The 20,180-nt window shown below is 40.3% G+C and overlaps 1 protein-coding gene and 1 non-coding gene across 3 annotated transcripts in view; one reads left to right on the plus strand and one right to left on the minus strand.

The window, feature by feature from the left end:
• Positions 1–20,180, minus strand: part of ATRNL1 (attractin like 1) — a 548,672-nt gene that overhangs the window by 153,947 nt on the left and 374,545 nt on the right. The window lies entirely within an intron of this gene.
• On the plus strand, positions 8,151–8,226 carry TRNAA-AGC (transfer RNA alanine (anticodon AGC)). The gene has a single exon. It is a non-coding gene; the product is annotated as a tRNA-Ala (tRNA).

Here is a 20,180-nt window from a genome sequence, read left to right on the forward strand (position 1 = left end):
TAAAAATCCACCCATTTAAAATATATGTTCAGTAGTTTTCAGTATATTCCAAATTGTGCAACTGTCATTTACAATCTAATTTTGGGACATTTTTATCACCTCTCGCCAAAATGCCACTCCCAGTACCAGTCATTTCTCATTTCCATCCTTACTAATTTTATTTTTAAAACTTACCTCATTTTCTACTGATACAGGATGAAGTAGCACATAGTAGGTAGTCAATAAATACTTGATGAATGAATGAATTACCAAGTGATTGATATTACAGCTATGGTATCTTTACAGTTGTTTCCCTTTTTATATTTTCATTAAAAAAAAAGCTTGTTCTAAAATAAAATAAGCTTTCAGTTTATCAAAAATTATTTTATAAAATCCATGGTAGTCATATTATCTTTACTGTGGTCTCACAAAATATGGAGGATGAGCTACTATTGTATCAATATGTTTTGTGTCTCGAGGTCACTTTAACATAGATAATAACAATCAGCATCATCGCACTTACAACCTTTGTCACATTAGCAACCTACCATTAAGTTTTATGATGATAGACTAAATAAAAATTCTTCAAATGTAGGATAAGTATTACATGATTGAGCTGGAGACAAACATAAAAGAAGATGCTTTCTTCAATATAACCTTGTGACCAAAAGTATTAGGAGCGCAAATTATGCAGAACCATACAACTACTTTTTTATAATCTATATTTTACTTTCATCGAAGCCTGTCACCAAGACCTTCTTTTCACAAGCAATTTAATGCAGAACTGTCACAAATGGCCATGTTATTATTTTGTGGTAATGGTGAAAAAGGGTACACCTCCACTTCAAAGTATCTCCTCAAAATGTTAGTACTTATATGGATATACAATTGTATTCTTTCAAATACTAATTATTTTTAAATGTTTGGCTGGCATAAGTCTCTCAAAATAATAGATTAATTAGGCTCAAAAAATAGGTACGATCTCTAGAAAGAGTAATTTACGTACAAGCACATTTCTGAAACTGAAAATTGATACTTCAATTATATTTTTTGATGTACAGTTGTGTGTTTGTGTGTGTTAGCTTATTTAAACATTAGTTTATTAAACAGAGGCTATTATATTCTCAACCATCTCTTAAAACCCTGGTATTTGAATCAAGAAATAAATGCAAAAATAATGAAGCTAACAAAGAAGAAAACTAAACCAAAAATTTACATATTTTTTCTTATAGAACTTTCTATATTTTTTCCTTTATCAAAGGAGTGCCTAAACTGTGCATGGATAACCCACGGCTCCACAACTTTTTTTTCCAGTAAAATGCAGCCAACGTAGAGAGAAGTCAGACCTGTGCTAAATGCTACAAAGGACGTAAGTTTAGCTATATACGGTGACACAGCATATAGCTTGGATAGGTAAAATTGCAATATTCTCAATAGAAGATTTAGATGCTACACCTAATAGGTGTTGGTAGTGCAGTGATTGCTGGATCTAAGAATTCATTCCAGGGGCCAGTGACACAGTGATTGCAGCTATTGTAGAACTCAGATTAGGGATGAATGATACATCTAATTCTAACAACATAAAAAGAAAATGAGCGCCGTTCTCTGGACTCTCTACGGTACAGAAGAAAGGTGGACATTGTTCCGCTGAAAACTCCGCAGAGGAGAATAATAGCTAACTTCAACTAGATGAGGATGGAGGACACTTGCAAATCGGCAGAGGTCCTGGCGATGATAGAGTTTCATTTGCATAACCTCTGATTACACATTTTGATTGCATCTAAAATGATTGGGCACATTATCCAAACAAAATGAGATCATCTGTGAAGCAGTCTGCTTGCCGAATCTTTGGAATAAATGGACATGAAAATTGTGGCCTGTCCATGTGATGACCCTTAGCAAACCCGAATCACTCTGAAGATTGGATCAGAGAACAAAGAAAATGTGGCTGTCAAGACGAGCCTGAACTTTTCTGCTAATACAATTGGTAACGAATATCAGACACGATCTAACCACTTAAGTTTTGTTTCAGGAATGAAAAAAAAAAAAAAATGAAGGAAATTACCTGCCATTTTCCCAGTAGGTACTTTGGATTCTGAGGGGTGAATTATTTTCGGTAAAATTAGATTACTCTGGTCAAAATTAGATGACTCAAGTCAAAAACGAAGATTGTCCTGTTAAGGAAATTGGGAACAAATCTGAATGTCCAGCGAAGATAACTACAGAGGCTAAAATAAATACAACTAGGAAATAAAATTTGGGGGTGGGGTGAAATAGATATAGCTGAGATTGCTAGCGAAGGAAGAGGCCAGTTGGTTGGGCTAAGAATGGGTTTTGGGGCCCTGGCCAGTTGGCTCAGTGGTAGAGCATCAGCCAGGCATGTGGAAATCCCGGGTTCAATTCCTGGCCAGGGCACATAGGAGAGGTGCCCATCTGCTTCTCCACCCCTCCCCCTCTCCTTTCTATCTCTCTCCTCTGCTCCCACAGCCAAGGCTCCATGGGAGCAAAGTTGGCCCGGGTGCTGAGGATGGCTCCATGGCCTCTGCCTCAGATGTGGAATGGCTCCGGTTGCAACAGAGCGACGCCCCAGATGGGCAGAGCATTGCCCCCTGGTGGGCATGCTGGGTGGATCCGTCAGGCACATGCGGGAGTCTGTCTCTCTGCTTCCCTGCATCTCACTTCAGAAAAATACAAAAATAAATTAAAAAAAAAAAAATGGGTTTTGGGTACTCTCAAACAAGTCAAGAAATGCACTGGTGCAAAGAATATCAGATATCTTGGTCTGTTGTCTTAACTATGATAAATAAATAAATTATGTATTATTGTTAGTGTGTGCATGCATAGATGTTAAAACATAAACAAATGTAAGGCAATGGTTTTCAAGGAAGTCGGGATAGTGGTGACGTCTGGGAAGAACACATGGGGAATTCCTTATTCCTTAACCTGGGTAGGGGTGATACAGGTGTTTCTCCAGGTGATTGCTCCACACTGTACATATATACTTCATGCTCTGTGTGGTACGAGTGACCTATTTCACAGATAAAATGAGAAAAGCAGGTGTAAGATGATCGTGAGCATTACAAAGAAAGGTGATGCGGGGAAAGGCGTGGAGGAGGCAAGGAAGGGGGAAATACACCTTTAAATGGGCAGCCTTGGCATGGACGCACTGAAAGGGAGCTTGGGAGCAAAGACTTGAATCAGAAGCAGGAATGAGCTACCTGAGACTATGGGGAGAAAAGATTTCCACGAAGAGGTAACAGGAAGTAACCGGAGACAGGAACATGCCATAATAAATTTTTCTTAAAATTATCATGGCTACTAGGAGTCGCCTGCCAGATCTGTACGTAGCTTTCACTGACGTCTTCGACTCTTTTGGGCTGTTTCATGTAAATCACAGAGAAACTGCGTTTGGTCGCAGATGGCAGTGGAAGAGAGATCGTGTCCAGTTGAAAATCCCCTAATGTTTTATTTTTTAAATAGAATTTCTACATGAAGTATGAAATATAATGTGAGTCGAGAAACAGAGTAAAGGAAATAGGTGTGTTCCTTTTTTTTTTTTTTCTACTTTAAACTTAGTAACGTAGTAGAAGATAGGATAGAGAGAATATAGGTAGAAAAGGAATTGAAGTATAGGATCTTAAGCATGGTATTTCTCAGAACAGATCCAGGCTAGGTCTCTATAACACCAATGTATTCCGTTAAAAAAAAAAAGTGTGTGTGTGTGTGTGTATATATATATATAAAAGTCAAGTACAAGCTTTTACAGCTGACTGAGGCAGAGTATTACATTTTCCCTCCCTCTTTGCACCCTTCCCCAGTTTGAATAATATGCCTCTGGTTGAATATGTTTAATTGAGGTATTATTTTGTCCATGTTTAAAAATGGTTAGCTAAAATAGAAGAGCAGGAGGAAAGCCAGCAGAGGCTGGAGATCAGGAGGAAGGATCTGGCGCACACAGGCCTTTAACCCTGAAAGGTTGTCCCGATTGGGGGGTCAGACCCTTCCTGTGGCAGCACTGGGGAACAAAAACAGGATGGGTGAGTACAAGTAACAATGAGGAAGTCCATCCGAAGTAAGGATGTTTCTTCAAGTGCTTAGAGAATTCTTTTTTAAAACTAACGAGGCTGCTTTGAGAGTCACTGAATTCACCGTTCGCTAGGTGACCAGTTGTCAGATTTGTCCTGCTTTGGGTAGGTGACTTCTTAAACCACGCCTTCTATGGTCTTAAGACTGCTTTGGGAAACACACAAGTATACACAAACGTACAAATGAAATACGTTTTGGAAAAATGAGAGCAAAGCAAATGTTTGATGGAATAAAAATAGCTTTATCCTCGGGTTAGCCAGCCTAAGTAACACTAGATTTTAATCAAGGTCTGCTTATTCTGTATCTGTTGCATAACTGATGCCCTTGACCCTTCTCCCATATTATCCTTCGATCATCGCTAATTGAAAAGAAAAGTAACCCCTCGCTTGTGTATTTATTTTGGACCCTCTTTTCTGGATTTGAATCTCCAGCTCTGCCGGCCGCACGTCAACACAACAGCGGGTCGGCATCTGTTTTGACTTGGGCTTCAAGGTGAATTTTTTCCCGCCTCCCGAACGTGTCCCAGCTTCTAAGGCAGGAGGTCCTGACTAGAGTGAATGAATAGTACCGGGCAGAAGAAATGATGGAAAAACACAGGGTAGAGCAATTTAAAAGTAGCCAAAGGGGGAGGGGAAGACAACGCCATTTCTCCCAGTGAAATCATTCATTCTCCGCACACTTTTTCTATTTTTGGAAACTTTGACCTGACCCTCTGCAGCGCTTCCAGGCCACTAACTCTCTGTGTGCAACTGACGGGATTGAGCCCTTTCAGTGGTGACATTGGTGCCGTGAGAGGAGCCCCACGGCTGTTCGCACCAGCACGCCACCGGGCACCCTGTAATACGTGCTGTGCACACCCAAGTTGAAACATGTCACAATAGGGAGTGATGCAGGCTTTTTCATTTTTCTTGACAGATTTACTATTTTCAGGTATTTAAAATACCAATGTTCTCAACAATTTTTATTTTCTTGTTACTCGACAGCTCAATCGTTTGACATGCTGACAGATCAGACGAGTTTTCGTATTCCTACCCCTTCGCTATAACATGGAATCACTAGTTTAAGATGAGGGAACGAAGAACACATTCAAAAGCTTCGTCCGGGCATCACACCCGTAGGGGTCTCGGTGACAACACCTGCTAACGAACCCCAGGGAGCTTGCTGCTCAAGGTGAATTTGCCGAGACCTCTGGCTGATGCTCTGCTCAGGTACAGTTGAAAAGCAAGCGAAAACAAAGTCATGTTCTTTGTAAGACCCTCGATTTTACGGCACGTGAAAAGTAGATGCTGACAACACAAAAGCATCAAAAATCACTACCCAGAAAGAATTTTGCGATATGTGGGTTCTGGCATGAAAGAAATTTTGAAGAGTACAGTGCTCTGATGTGGATATAAGTTCAAGTCAAGATTTTTTTTTATTATCTTTATCTTTATTCATTTTTTAGAGAGGAGAGAGAGAGAGAGGGAGAGAAGCGGGGAGGAGCAGGAAGCATCAACTCCCATATGTGCCTTGACCAGACAAGAGCAGGGTTTTGAACCAGCGACCTCAGCATTCCAGGTCGACGCTTTATCCACTGCGTCACCACAGGTCAGGCTTCAAGTCCAAGATTTTTGGCAGCTAATTATTGGCAATGGGGAAACTGCCCCAAGTGCAGCCCTTGTCAGAGGTAGCCCCTTCAGAGCCGGCTGCTTACAGATCCCAGTAGGTCTAGATTACAATTTGTTTTACTGTCTCTCATGATGATACAGCTGGATGCATTAAATCTCCTATCACTTTCCAGAGACTGGTTTTTGGCCCAGCAGACACTGGTACCATTTTTGTGGGTACAATTTTCATTCTTGTAATTAGTCGCGGGCATTACTAATTGCTTTTGTAATTACCTGCTTGAGAGTGCTGCTCATCTCCTTGGCCCCCAAACAAGCATATGCCATTGGCTAATGAGACCTTCAAAGAGGCAACCGGAAATATAATTAGCTATCGGAGAGAACAATTAGTTGTACCATCAAGTTCGCGCCCATAAAGGAAGGAAGCTTTGGTTTCATTTGTAATGTGAAATAAAAACTGAACTTGAGGCTTTAGAAAGGACTCTGAATGTTTACATAGAAGGAAAGCTGAACTAGACCACTCGGTGGGGAAGAAGAGCCTCCTTTTAAAAGATGTTACTGAATTCGCCTCCCAGTCTAAGAAACAATTCTGTACGGGAGTTCAGAGTTAATTTGGATAACCAGATTAAGTATTACACCTAAGGTCAAAGGGGAGAACTGCTACTCAACACTCAGTATTAACTCAGCTCATGTGCTAACACAGAACTGAGAAAGAATTACTATAAATAAATCCAGTAAGTTATGTTTTTGGTAGGAATACCTCACACCATCCAAGGGAAAATGTTATACACTTGTATCAGTTTCCTAAAGCTGCTGTAACAAATTGACTGCTTAAAAACAACAGAAAAAAAATATTCTTTTATGGGTGTGGAAAATCAGAACTTCCAAATCAGTTTCACTGGGTCCAAATCAAGGTGTTGGCGGGGCTATATTCCCTCCAGAGACTTCAGGGGAGGATATGGCATTTCCTGGTTTGGGTCTGCATTACCCCAATCTCTGATTCTGGGGTCACCTTGTTGTTTCCTCTTCTTCAGGTGTCAAATCTCTCTCTGCTTCTTTCTTAGATAGGACACTGGTGATTGAATTTAGGCCCTACCCAGATAACCTAGATAATCTCTCATCTCTAGATCCTTAACCTAGTCACATGTGCAAAGGCCCCTTTTCCAAATAAGATAACATTTACAGGTTCTAGAGATTAGAATGGGATTTTATTTTTTGGTGGTGGTGGGGGGATTTTATCCTACAAGAATATCTAAATAAAATGGGAGCTTAGAGAGCATTTGTTCATCAAGAACCTCAAGAAACCATACTCCAATTTATAACTAGTATGAGGTAGAATTTCTAAACATCATATCCCTAGTACCTGGCTCGCTACAAAGATAGACAAGTGTGCTGGTGAGACAAGAAGCTTCCCTAAAGCAATAAAAAGTATTGCTTCATAGATTTCAAATGATAAAAATTATGTATATATATTATTTTTTTTCTAAGAACCAAGAAAGAAAAAAAAAGATATTCTTGGAATTAGCTGCATCATGTGAAAATAATTAGAGCTATGAGCATCAGTCCTTAGTATCCTGAATAGGTAAGGCTCAGCTACCTATAGACGTTGCAAATCTCCACTCTCAAGAGCTTAGAAAGTACAATGAATTTACAGTCTTAGATATCATTCTTTTCTTGAAATAATGACCTTCAATTACAAACAAGGAACAAGACTACTGAATACAAAGGCACTTTCGAAATTACTAGCAGCTTACACATTGACTTTGCCATTGATTGATATGTTGAAGTAACAAATCCCAGGCTGGGTAATAATGGCAGAGCATGTATTAAATATCAATGGACAGAATGAGTTAAAGAACCCTTGATATTTTCAACTTGAGCAAGTAAATTAACTATGAACAGAAACAAAGATTGTTAATTAAACACAGTCAGTAGCAGGCAGACGTATTTAATCCAATGAACTAAAAACAATGTTTTATTGTTTGTGACCTCACCTCGGCAATCTTCCCACCTCTGGATAAAGTTATTTCTCAAAATAGTGCCCTCTGTCTATCAGTGCAAAAGTTTAACATTTAAGAAACACAGTTTGAAAAGAGGGGATATGAAAGCAGATGGTAGGTTAAATGAATAAATGGTCACTACGGCAACTTAATATTAGTATTGTCAACCGAAAGAGAGGACAAAGTAGAATCAGGGACCTAAAAGAAACGACTGAGTTGAATGGTGTCCCTCCAAAATTCATGTCTGCCTAGAACCTCAGAATGTGACCTTATTTGGGATTGCAACATAATTAGTTAAGAGAAGGTCATATAGACTAGCATGGACCTTAAATCCAATGACCGGTTGCCTTCTAAGAAGGCCATGTGGAGACCCGTGGGAAAGAAGTTCACATGCTGACAAAGGCAGAGATGGGAACGATGTAGCTACAAGTGAAGACATGCTGAGGACCCCCAGAAGCCATCAGAAGTGAGGAGAGGGGCAGCCCTGGCCGGTTGGCTCAGTGGTAGAGCGTCGGCCTAGCATGCGGAGGACCCGGGTTCGATTCCCGGCCAGGGCACACAGGAGAAGCACCCATTTGCTTCTCCACCTCCCCGCTGCGCCTTCCTCTCTGTCTCTCTCTTCCCCTCCCGCAGCCAAGGCTCCATTGGAGCAAAGATGGCCAGGGCGCTGGGGATGGCTCCTTGGCCTCTGCCCCAGGCGCTAGAGTGGCTCTGGTCGCAACATGGCGACGCCCAGGATGGGCAGAGCATCGCCCCCTGGTGGGCAGAGCGTCGCCCCCTGGTAGGCGTGCCGGGTGGATCCCGGTTGGGTGCATGCGGGAGTCTGTCTGACTGTCTTTCCCTGTTTCCAGCTTCAGAAAAATGCAAAAAAAAAAAAAAAAAAAAAAGAAGTGAGGAGAGGGGCAAGGAAGGATCCTTCCCTAGAGCCTTCTGAGGGGGCCTGACCCTACGACACCTTGAGTTCAGAATTCTGGCCTTCAGAACTCTGAGAAAATAAATTTCCATTATGTTAAGCCACCCAGTCTATGTTCATTTGTTATGGCAGCCCTGGGACACCAATACACTTTGGGTCCCAGGAAGCGAGGTGCCGCTTCCTGTGACATACATCCAAAAATCTACAAGTGAGTTTGGTATTCTTTAATGAAGAATTTTAGCTTTTCTTGAAAAGTCTGATGGTAGATATGCAGTCATTAAAGGTGATTGTGGCAAAAGCTCAGAGAGAAGCGTGGGGAGCTATGGAGAGACATCCACTGTCACAGAGTATCTTACATCATCAGTAACAGAAAGCTGTGAAATATGAACATTCAAGGCTCTTCTGGGCCGGTCTCAGGTGAAAATGACAAGCATGTTATTGGAAACTGGAGGAAAGGCCCGTCCTTGTTAGAAGGTGGCAGAAAACTTAGAGGAATTGAGTGCTACTCTTGGGTGGAAGGTAGAACATGGAAGTCATGGGCTTGGATAATGAGCTGAGGTTTCCGAGCAAAGCATGGAAAGCACGGCCTGTTTTCTCCTTGCTGCTCATTGGAAATGTGAGAGGAAAGAGATTTCTTGAGGCCCACACTGTAATAAACAAAAGGGGACCAGCACTGGACAACCTGGAAAATTCCCAGCCTACTTGGACTGCACAGGATGAGAAGGCATGCTCTGGAGAGAACACCAAGATTGTAGAGAAAGAAAGCACATTTTGCTGAAGAAATTAGGTGAGTGATGCATGGATCAACCAATGTTGGCAGAAGCCAGCAATCGAGATAAAGTGATCTAAGAAAGGTCTGTGGGGACCCTCCTGTCTGATGGTGTGATGCTCCTGCATTGCAAGAGAGACCAACCAGATTTTCTGAGAACTTTACACCACAAGGAACACTGCCAGCTTGAACTGGAAGGGACAGAGATGGGATAAAATGGAGAAAGGATGACTCCAGGGGCAAAGCCACAGTTGTGGGGGCCAGAGAGGATGATCACAGGAACAGGAGACAGAGCACCGAGCCGAAGAGGATTATCCTCAGGCCTTGAAATCTAAGCGACATTGCTGAGAAGGGTTTCCGACTTGTTTGCACCAATACGCCATTTATTCCTTCTACTCTCTCCCCTTTGCAATGGGAACGTCTGACCTCTGTCCATCCCACTGTTGTATTTTGGAATTAGGTAATTTGTTTTCTAGTTTCACAGATCCACAGATGGAGAGAAAATTTTCCCAATTCCAAACTCTCTTAATTTCTTAACTTCTTTAGGAACTTACAATCTATTGCAGTCGATCTAAACTATCTTCTGATGTTTACATTTATTTATGTATAAGGGATTAAGCTGTAGTGACAGTATTCAGAAAAAAAAAAAAAAAGAAAGAATCCATTCAAAATCTCTCCTATATTTAGCTTTCAAATATCAATGACCTCAACTGTAATACTGGTAGGGTCTGAAAAGGAGGGAGTTCAAGATGGAGATTTCTGCCAGGTGCCCCTACCTGTACATATTCTGAGTATTATTTGGCTTAAGACCCATATGCTTTAGAGATCAGAGATATAGGTGATATTGTAGATACTCAGTTATATATATCACAGTCATCAAAGCTGGTCACATTGCACAGGCCACCTCTAATCAGATGCCTCCCCAATGGAGATCTCTACCTTAACTTTTCAGCTGAGCTACATCCACTCTCTCGTCTCTCCCCCCTTCTCCCTCTCTCTAAAATCAATAAATTAAAAAAAATTAAACAGAAAAAATAGTTCTGTGTATTTCATTCCCCAGCTCACAATCCTTTTTTTTAATATACAGGGACAGAGATAAAGTCAGAGAGAGGGATAGATAGGGACAGACAGACAGGAACAGAGAGAGATGAGAAGCATCAATCATCAGTTTTTCGTTGCGACACCTTAGTTGTCCATTGATTGCTTTCTCATATGTGCCTTGACTGCAGGCCTTCAGCAGACCGAGTAACCCCTTGCTTGAGCCAGAGACCTTGGGTCCAAACTGGTGAGCTTTGCTCAAACCAGATGAGCCTGTGCTCAAGCTGGCAACCTCGGGGTCTCGAACCTGGGTCTTCCGCATCCCAGCCCGACACTCTATCCACTGTGCCACCGCCTGGTCAGGCTTACAATCCTTTAATGGCTTCCTACTGCCAACAGAATAAAGTTCAAAACACTTAGCTTGGTATTCAAGGCCTGAGTGTTCTGTCTCCATCTCCCTGTCAGCCGCCCTTCTCTCCACATGGTCTCCAGAAAGACCCACCTACTGTTCCGTGTGCAGACTTCAGTTCCGTGCCTTGCCTCATTCTTCTCCTTCTCCTTCCGCTGCCACTGCCTCTCTACACACTCCGCTCCTTCCTCTTCAAAGACCAACTCAGGGTGCTTCCCTCATGTGTCAACTGCAAGAAAACCCTCTGAGTTCACCTAGCATTGTAGCTGGTCTTTTTTATGGCACTTGGTATTTGATATTTTGTACAGTACAGATTTTTTTTTTTCATAGCTCATCTAATAGACAGACAGTTAGCTTTAACCAGTCTGGCATACATTTGGCATTTAATAGATAACTCTAGTTACTGTCACTTGTAACCCTCTTGAAGGCAGGGCCATATTTCATTCCTATTAGCCTTCAGCAGCTATGCTAATTCTTTATATCAACTATACACTAAATAAATGCCTCTTGAAATGAAGGGTAATATTCATCTTGTGATTACTGTTAAATATTCTGTTCTCATTTCTCCCTCCTGTTCATAATTCCCAAGGGAAGGCTTGTCCTTAACATTACTGTCCATTATTCAATGGTGTTTTTGTCTTCTATCAAAATGACGTGTTTTCAAAAAGTTATTTCTGTGTTCCAAAGGGCTTAAATAGGCATAGAAACCCCAAAACTTGCACTTCAAGGCCATAATAATTTTTTTCTTCTTTTGAACTCTCAGCACATATAATCTATATTATTCATTTGGTTCTTCATCATATACTTCTTTGTTACATGTCATATTTTTAACTCGTGCTTTGTTCTTTTTTCCTAAGGGCTGGAGGTTTCCTCCTAACCACACTGAAAGTCTTTTGTGGATAAAGGCCTTGTGGTGAGCTCCATTTCTGTGCCCCCAGCATCTAACATAGAGCTATTTTTTTGTTGAATGAACTGTTTTGTTGAAAAATATATGTGGCTAGAATTTTATACTAGATATCTCCTTTCTTGTTAATAAACTACAGTTAAATTTAAATTTGATTACAACTAATCTTAAAATACAGTAAATGCCATGAAATTTATGTCCCTTAACACTATACAATTATTGATGAGTTGGAGATTATAGAAAATATGTATATTATTTGCTTCACAAGAACTTTATATTTCTTGATATATGAATCTAGGTTGCAATTTCTATAATGAAATTAATCTTTTATATTTAGAAATATATTTTAAAGAAAATTAAGATGCATTGATGCTTTTATTTTACTAGTTATTAGTAGATATAAAAAATAGTAACAATTAAAAATAACATTTTTGGTTTTTTCTAGGTGTCAGATACTTTATATACATTAAAATCTAACATCTACACTACACAGTAGCTATTATTATACTACTTTGATAGATGATTAGAAGCCAAGGTCATGCAGACACCATATAGAGGGACAGGGATTCAGTCTTGGTCTGTTTGACTATATAAGTGCTATGCTCAAGTCTATAGGTAGACTGCCTTCCCAACCAGAAAATGGATTGCTTTCATTTTCTACTGACAAATTCTTTTCCCAACATTCCCTTGTGAAAATTATCAAGCATGAAGAAACATTGAAATAACTGTATAATAACCACCATCTGGCTGTCACCCTAATTCTACCATTCTTAACATTTTGCTATATTTGCTTTATGACAACTTCATCACAGGTCTATCCATTTGTCCATGTATCAATCCATTTATCACTCTTTGTGACATTTCAAAATAAGTTGCCGGCATCAATATATTTTCTTGCTAAAACTCTTAGGATGTGTTACTCATTGATGTTCAAGCTTACCTGTTCGGAGGAGACTTTTCATCTGACCAGGTGGCACTTTTCTTGAGCACAGGAACGGTCAAAGCTTCTTTAGAAACATTTTCCCTGCTGTGGTAACTCTAATCTACAAACTTTCTCTACCACATATTTCAAAAGACATGTCTGTGTCCTATAGAATGTGATGTGATAGTGTTGGGTCTTCTATTTCTTCAGATGAGGCAAACGGTCTGCTAACCACGTCAATTTTAAGCTGGTAGGTCCATGTCTGAAAATGAAAGGTCCTTTATGTTGCTTTTGTCCAGTTTCTTTGATACACATATATAGGGGGAAAAAAGTGAGTGACGTCATCCATGTTTCCTGTGACTATCATCCAAGAGCCCAAATAATAAAATAATTCACGTGTCCTAAAGTATTCCTATCTCTTTGACAAGTATTCATATATGCACATTATCCTTAATACCCACTCCACACTGCTGGGATAACTTCCTTGCTTGGTGATATTTGCCAATGAAGTTATATTTAAGCTACTTTTGTATTCCTAAGGTCTCCTGAGAGTGATCTTGGAGATTTGTGATAGTGTTAATATAAACAAAAGTGACTCCCATATTCACAGAGTTCCTCATCAGTGCTGTTTCCTACCAGGACCTAGGTTTTTTAGAAATGTCGATTTAACCTGACCAAGTGGTGGCGCAGTGGATAGAGTGTCAACCTGGGATGCAGAGGACCCAGGTTTGAAACCCTGTGGTCACCAGCTTGAGCGCAGGCTCACCAGCTTGAGTGCGGGGTCACTGGCTTGAGTGTGTGATCATAGACATAACCTCATGGTCACTGGCTTGAGCCTAAAGGTCACTGGATTGAGGAACAGGTCACTTGCTTTGCTCTAGCCCCCAGGTCAAGGCCCATATAAGAAAGCAATCAATGAACAACTAAGGTGGTGCCACAATAAAGTATTGATGCTTTCCATCTCTCTCTCTTCCTGTCTGTCTGCCCCTAATTGTCCTTATGTCTGTCTCTCTCACAAAAAAAAAAAAAAAAGTCTATGATGAAGATAATTGTGGACAGAGCTGCAAGGGACTGCTATTTTCCCAAAAGGCTGCTATTGGTTTTATTTATTAGGATTCCCAGGTAACTGATTTGCTTCAGGGTTCCTGTCCCAACACTAATGCCAGCTGGGACGGGGCATTTTTCCAGTTTTTATGCTCACTTCAGGGTTACAATGGAAAAATTCTTACTTTTTCCATAAATGGGACACAGAGAACTATTAATAACTGAGTATCAGATTAGAGCATTCTGATTCTCATTCTATATCCCAAACTAGATCTCATTCTATCTCCTATAGTGTTGTCATTTCAGCAAAAGTTACAAGAAAGGTGTCACTTAGAGGATGTACTGGATCTCAATGATTGGAGACTCTAACGGTGGTTCGAGACCCAATGGACTCGCTAGGGATGCTTACTGAAAGGAAGAACTCAGGACCCAACTGAGATCGGCTAAGTTCAAACTTCGGAGGGCCCTGGGCTTGAGAATCTTTATTTTAACCAGCATCTTCCTGTGGAGATTGATCTCAGTGACCTTTGAATGCCAGGCTAAAGAGTGTGAACTTGACTTGTAGGTTCTGGTGAGTCTTCTCGAAGGTTTGGATTAAGAGAATGATTGAACATCATGATAAAAATGATGCTTCACATCTTTAGGATGTTGTAACTAGAAATGTCTGTTTAGAGAAGTTGCTCTAACTAGAACTACAGTGCTCTAACTATCCACTGGTACACTCCAATAAGTAAGGGCTCGGTACCATTCTTGATGTGGGTCAAGATCTGTTCTGAATACTCAGTGCACACATACAAGCCTACAATCACATTCATCCTGCCTTTGTAAAAGTGGTATAGTCCTGTTTCCCCATCAAAAGAAATATTGGAAGAAATGTTTAACCAAAAGATGGAAGCTAAGGATGGACTCTGTCTCCTTGCATCCTCTATTCTTTCATATCTTGGTTCCTTACCTCCCAGGAATCCTCACGATGCTGATGAGGCTGTAGAGGAAGCAGCCAATCCCCAAACTCCCAATGTGATTAAATGTGTAACTTGGGCAGGGCTTGGAGGGCGTGGCTTATCTCTGAGGATCTCTCCCAAGATTCCTCAGTCACACGCCTGGTGAGGTGGTGCTGGCATTCAACAGGGGCCTCAGCTCCTGTCCACGTGGTTCTCTCCCTACGTCCTGATGCATGAGCTTCCTTACGGTATGGCTAACTGCTTCTAAAAGCGAGTATTCCAAGGAACAGGATGTGGAAGCTTTCAGTTTCCTAAAGCATGAAGCCTAAAATAGAAAGCTTTGCTGCCACTGTATTCTACTGGTCCAACAGTCACAGAGCACACCCACAGTCAAGAGGAGAAAAACCTAGATCCCACTTCCTGAGTAAAAGATTGTCAAAAATTGAAGCCAACTTTAATCTACCAAAAAGATAAGATCACTTAGCAACTAGACATTATTAGGAAAGGCTGTTTATCCTTTACTGGTTTATATACTCCCAGGGAGGCCCAATGGTACTTGAGTAAAGCTATATAACATCTAGCTACACAGATACTCCATGTCGACATTCATATGTGCCTTATGTAATTGCAGGCAAAGGTCTACCTTGGAGTAAGGCCTTAGAGACTGATTCAGGTAGTGAATTTACTTTCCAGATAATATACTACTTACTCTTGAACTATTCCATTCATTTTAAAAATGTGTTACCTTGTATTCATCATTAAGCTTGGTGACTGGCTAGACTGCAGCTAACTGGCTATGCCATCCAAAAAGCATAAGCTTATAATACATCTCTAGCATACTGAAGTTCCTTCAATAAGAGTATTTGACTTTTCTATAGATTCATTTTCTCTTTTATCCTAAATACTCTTCATATTTTGTTAGAGAGCAATGGCTCTATGCTTTGTTCTATTGGCTTATACCTGAAAGCCTATAAAATCTTGAAAAGCCCAACACTATAATATGATTCTTAGTGGGTAAACATTTTCTGATAGAAGAGAAAATATTATTAATACTGTTTCCTAAAGTCAAAGTAATCTACTGATAATAAAAGGCTCTGCATACAATGCTTTGAATATATTGATATAAAGAATACTATTTTGTTTATAACTGCTTTCCTTTTTAAAATATAAAATAATAAACCTATTTGAAAAAAATCAAACCAAGCATTACAAAAAAACTCAACATTTTTAAACTAAACTGTCCAAACTGACTTGCAAATAAGTTAACAAGCTAGGGTCACATGTTTTAGAAAAAAATACTTGAAGGTAAATATTTTAGGTGCATGTTCTTACTTAGAATTGCACATGAGGCCCTGGCTGGTTTGCTCAGTGGTAGAGCATTGGCCTGGCGAGCAGGAGTCCTGGGTTCGATTCCTGGCCAGGGCACACAGGAGAAGCGCCCATCTGCTTCTCCACCCCTCCCCCTCTCCTTCCTCTCTGTCTCTCTCTTCCTCTCCCGTAGCCAAGGCTCCATTGGAGCAAAAAGTTGGCCCAGGCGCTGAGGATGGCTCCATGGCCTCTGCCTCAGGTGCTAGAATGGCTCTGGTTGCAACAGAGCAATGCCCAGATGGGCAGAGCATCACCCCCTGGTGGGCATGCCGGGTGTATCTCGGTCGGGCGCATGCGGGAGTCTGTCTGACTGCCTCCCCGTTTCCAACTTCAGAAAAATACAAAAAAAAAAAAAAAGAATTGCACAAGATACAATTTACTCACTATATATTACTTTAAAAAGTTTTTAATGGTCAATTCTCAACAAAAGTAGAATTTATCATTATTTTCTAAAGTGTAACATTAAAAATTAACCACTGATTATTCAAAACCTCAATGCTATTCATTTGTCAGCTAATGTCTTGTGACTATTAGTCAATACCATAAAAACGCCATTATTTCATTTGACTTTTCTCAATGCTGGGTTGGGGCTGGGAGAAAGAAAACATAGCCTTCCTTCAAAAGAATGACATCATTTACTCCATATACAATTGAGTAAAAAATCAGAAATTCAGAAGAGGTACCATCAATACCTGATTTTGAGTTTAAGAAAAATATCTGGGGCATCTGTCAGTGGTGGGATTGACGTAACATTTCCTAGCTGTGTCAACAAAAGATAAAGAGTAAGAACTTAAGAGAGGAATCAAAAAGCATTTTGTTGGACTAGACTAAAGTCAGAACATATGCTAGAAAGTAAAGACTGTTGGCTTACACAGCAGTTTACTCCAATTGGAATAAGAATGTGAAACTTATTTTATCCAGAGGTATTTTTTTTATAGCTTAGGTGACCAAGACTCTTATAGGCTTAATTTCCCTATGACCTGGAATCTTAGAGAACCTTACCTTAAACTATCCTTGGATTTATTAAAATCTATGTCTAGAACAGTGGTAGTCAACCTGGTCCCTACCGCCCACTAGTGGGCGTTCCCAGCTTTCATGGTGGGCGGTAGCGGAGCAACCAAAGTATAAATAAAAAGATAGATTTAACTATAGTCAGTTGTTTTATAAAGATTTATTCTGCCAAACTTAGCGAAAATCCGACATAAAGTACTTGGTAAGTAATTATTATTATATGCTTTAACTTGCTGTAACTCTGCTTTATAAATTTTATAAAGTAAAGTTACTTCCCTACTTTATAAATCACCATTACTGTGGAACCAGTGGGTGATTAGAAAATTTTACTACTAACAGAGAATCAAAAGTGGGCAGTAGGTATAAAAAGGTTGACTCCCCCTGGTCTAGAACTTGGCATAGCCAGAAGTCAATCACATGAACCAGAGCCTCAAACCCGGGGCTGGAAAGATGGCTGTTATGCTAGGACGAATGCTGTTTCGGAGGTTATTGGGAGCAATCCTTGGCTTTTTGCACCTTGATGGCTCATGACTTAGGAATAGTAAGTGCGGACCAGCCTTGTGAATCTCATGTTTAAGGGTAAGGACGTCAGGTCCAAACCCGAAATGATAAGGTAACAGAGCTCATGAATCCTACCCGTTCCCACAGAAGTCAAGCAATAATGAAAAGATAGGCAGATAAGGTAGAAAAAAAAAACCAGTTAAATTTAAACCAATAGGAAAAATATATATTATGTTTAGGGATTTCTAAAGTCCCAAACTAACCTAAAAGGAATTTGGTTTCAAATTGTTGGTGTTAATGTTGAAAGTTCTCAAGTCGAAATACTTAGGTATCTTCAATGAAACGCTCTCATTATTCAGACTTCGAGTTCTCCATTTCTACTATTACAATGAATAAAGCGAGGGTTGAGTCTTCATGGGCCTCAGCAGTTGTACAGTGCACTGAGCTGAAAGGGCCCCACGCTTAAACGCTCTGCTGAAATTCTTGTAATTCTCCATCTTGAAATTTTCAATCAGTTTTGAACAAAGGGCTCTGTATTTTCATTTGCACCGTAGATTATTGTAGTTGGTCCTGGATAAAAACCATTGTGACCAGGTTATATGTCAAAAAGTGAGAAAGAAGAAACCAAATATTCAGCAAAAATGGGGTGTTGGCTAGAGGAAGACATACAGCAATCTCTTTGAAATACCCCTCTCTTCTGATGCCCTGACCTCCCCAAGCAATTATCTTGTGTTCTTGTACTGAGTCCGCATTGGGAGTACTAGATACAGGAGATTTTAACTTCTTCTGGACATATGAATTTTGCAGGCAGCTGATGAACAAACCTGATGAAATTTGAAAGCAATGAATTCCTGCCTGACCTGTGGTGGCGTAGTGGGTAAAAGCGTTAGCCTGGAATGCTGAGGTTGCCGATTCAAAACCCCTGGCTTGCCCGGTCAAGGCACATAGGGAGTTGATGCTTCCTGCTCCTCCCCCCTTGTCTCTCTCTCTCTCTCTCTTTCTCTGTCTCCTCTCTCTAAAGTTAATTAATAAAAATAAATAAATAAAATAAAAGCAATGAATCCCTAAGGGTGACCATTTAGGGGAAATGTTTTGCAAATGGATTTTTCCTTTTATACAAAATACGCACTTGATTTATTTTTTTATATAATTTTATTTATTCACTTTAGAGAGAGGAGAGAGTGAGCGAGAAGTGGGGAGGAGCAAGAAGCATCAACTCCCAAATGTGCCTTGACTGGGCAAGCCCAGGGTTTTGAACCAGCAACCTCAGTGTTCCAGGTTTACCCTTTATCCACTGCGCCACCACAGGTTAGGCACACCTGATTGACTTTTACAGCCCAAGCTGAGAACTCTGAAAGTGAACCATTTACCTGCTCTTGTGCCCTATCTTGTATTCACATCTTAGAGCAAAGCCCCCTTCCTCCTTTTCCACAGTAGTTATCTTTACTAAGCCCCTCCTAATGCTTTTGTACGAAAGGGGTAGCAGGAAAACGTCGTCTCCCTATCTGACACCAACTGAAAATGCCTATTGGCTGCAGTTGATTTTTAAGCCAGTCATTAGCCCCAATCTCCAAGATGATTTCCCTGTATGCTCTGCAGCCCACCCCCAAATCTCCCTTGCACAGCGTAATGAATCTCAAATGCAGCTGAATCATGCAGCGCCGATTTCCTCTGTAAAAATGTCAGTCAAAGCGAGCAGAATGGACTCTGTGGCCTTGAGTGCTCTAAGCTGCTCGGAATCACACCTTTAGTTTTTGCCAATTGAAAAGCAATTTCACTGGCAAAAAAAAAAAAAAAAAATCTGTGGGGATATGTACAGCTTTTAGTTCATGGGGGAAACGTACCAAAATTGTCCAAGGAAAAGGAGATTGTGTATGCATGGGTGTTTGTGCACATCAGTCTTTTACGAAACCAGAAATAAAAAGAGCAGGAATTTACTCCATTTGATTTCAATTAAAATCTATTCACTGCTCGGCCTCATCTAGCAGGTGTTAACCATTAGGCTAATAGTTGTGCCTTCCAATGGACCATGTCAATGAGTTACATACTTAATAAAAATTTTGGAAGGGAGCAATTTAGTTAGACTTGGTTAGGGAGGCTTTTGTAATTAGTTGCCAAAATATTCAACAACATGATGTTTCTCCTAGTTCATACTTAGAAGCACCAGGGGTAAGTATAAAACTGGCTTTATGAATTTTGTATTCAATAATTTTGAGATTTCTGTTCTTGGCAAAGTGAAATTTTACCCCAAAAAAATTGTTAACCTCCTTTTTCACCTTGGAATCCAATTCTACAGGTTGTTTCTGTTAGTGTGGAGCTACCGCTCTAGCCACAGAATGCCTATAACGATCAAAAGCGCTTTCATTCGTGAGACCGTCTATTCCGACTTCTAAAGTGCAACTCAAGACATTGTTCAATATGTTAGGTGCACACTAGCCTTCAGCTAATCCGACTCCTCTAAATAATGGTTATCTAGTACAGTGGCGGCCCCGTTAAGCTGTCTGAAACATCTCATTTTTTCCCCCAAGATTATTCATGTTATGAACAATTTCTGTCGAGTAGAAAAGAATTGTGAAGGAGTAAGCATTTCAGATAAGATTTCAGATTAGGCTATTACAATAAAATTGAGCGTCCCAATCAAGTCATCGAGCTGCTACACTGATTTACTACATCTGTGACCGCTGATATTTT

This window comes from Saccopteryx leptura, chromosome 13, assembly GCF_036850995.1.
Source record: "Saccopteryx leptura isolate mSacLep1 chromosome 13, mSacLep1_pri_phased_curated, whole genome shotgun sequence".
NCBI lineage: Eukaryota > Metazoa > Chordata > Mammalia > Chiroptera > Emballonuridae > Saccopteryx > Saccopteryx leptura.